At 34.3% G+C, this 1,783-nt stretch overlaps 1 protein-coding gene across 2 annotated transcripts in view; it reads left to right on the top strand.

The window, feature by feature from the left end:
* Positions 1-1,783, top strand: part of LOC141830624 (xanthine dehydrogenase-like) — a 157,532-nt gene that overhangs the window by 143,962 nt on the left and 11,787 nt on the right. The window lies entirely within an intron of this gene.

Below are 1,783 nucleotides of genomic sequence, written 5' to 3'. Positions count from 1 at the left end.
TGACAAATCCAATCGCACGACACGTTCAAAGCCGAAACAGAAAGTTAGTTTTTTCTTTTTTAACTTAGTATTTAATCGATTAATAATTTTAATCAACTCCTAGCTATGATTGAGATTATTTGAATAGGCTTAATTAAAGCCTAATAAAATTATTCTGTTAATTTAATATATATATAGTGCTTTTTTGGGACTATATAGTAACTATGTTATTATATATCCCACCTTTCTAGAACTCAACACTATATAGATGCTCAACATTCACTTTTTATCCCAAAAACTAGTAAAAGAATAAGTAGGTTAGAGCGCAGGACTTGTTAGTTTTCCCTTGTACTCTTAACATTTTGGAAAGTTACAATCGTTTTCTCCAACATGAGTTTGACTTCTAACCGGACTTAATAAGGGTTGTGAGCGACACTCACACTAATCAATCTCCAATTGACTGTGATATTATTGTAATGCAACAGTATCAAATATGAACAGCTAATCTCTAGTTCTAGAATACAATTTCTATGGGTTGAAGATCTCCTCCACTTTAGGTTCATTACATAATCATATTGGATGGAAGCCATTGCAATGTAGCATAGTAATTTCCTGCTCAGTGTGTGCTACATGATATTTCTTTATTACATCTAATAAGCTTGCATTCAGTGCATTTATTTCATCATCATCAACCTATTGGAATTGCATTTAAATATGTGACCAAATTAATAATAGAGGTCAATTGAAGCTTGCCAAAGGCAAGGTAAGGCACTGGATCCTTTCCCCGGACCCCGGACGGGAGCTTCTGCACCGGGCTGCATTGAAGCTTTGGAAACACTGCTTCTTCATCAGCTTTTGTTTTTCTTGCAGTCAATGTTCATGATGAAGCCCGAATCTAAATCATTAGCAGTTAATCAACACAGACTCAACTACCATCTTGTATTTCCTCTGCTACCATGATTCCACCTCAGAATAAGATTTGGGACCTTTCTTATGGAAAATCATATGAATAATAGCACTTGATGGCCACCATTCCGTTCTCTGATCCCAAAGTTCATAGATTTGGATAATAAGCTTTAATAGGAGGGAAACACACACGATGAATAGAATAAATTATGGTGATTAGAATTTTAAATTATAACATTTATCAAAGACGACCATTAGGTTCAACTAACAATTTCATCTAAATCCGAGAGGGGAGAATGCATGGAAGAGAGTGCACCAAGTTTTGTGCGTTGCCAAGAATAATATGTGCATGCCTACTCATGCATGCTTATTTTTCAAAACCAATTAAGTCTAATTTGCATTGATCGATTTAGATTGGCCTAGGACGACATGATTTTGTATGAGAAATCAGATGCAACTTTGATTGGCACAAAATCCACCAAATTTAGTCTTAAATTGAACATTCTAAACTTCACAAGAGAGAGTGTAAAGGTGAATCCAGAGACCCGAGGATTTCATATTGTCTTTTCATAAATTTCTAAAAGTTATTAGAAAAGGAGGAAAGAGATGAGATGTTGAACAAACTGTAGCTTGCTTTAGGAAGAATCTAGTTTGTCAGCATTTGCCACCTCTCTACCAAGAAGCACCATGACAGCAAATGGGCTTTAGTATACATAGAGAATGAGAGAAGTGTGACAAGTTAGAGATGAATTTGATGGGAAACAAGTAACTCTCTTTTAACCTTAATTTGAGGAAAAATTTTCATTTCACCTCTTAGAGTTTACTCCTTTTCAAAATAACTAGAGTTTCAAAATTGTAAAATAATACAGAAAATCTTATTTTATTACAAGAAACAAGA

The sequence above is a fragment of the Curcuma longa genome, chromosome 6 (assembly GCF_044706935.1).
Source record: "Curcuma longa cultivar G26 ecotype Majalengka, Jawa Barat chromosome 6, ITB_CL_G26_1.1, whole genome shotgun sequence".
NCBI lineage: Eukaryota > Viridiplantae > Streptophyta > Magnoliopsida > Zingiberales > Zingiberaceae > Curcuma > Curcuma longa.
The sequence above is the reverse complement of the archived record's forward strand: the minus strand, read 5'-3'. Positions and strand labels throughout refer to the sequence as shown.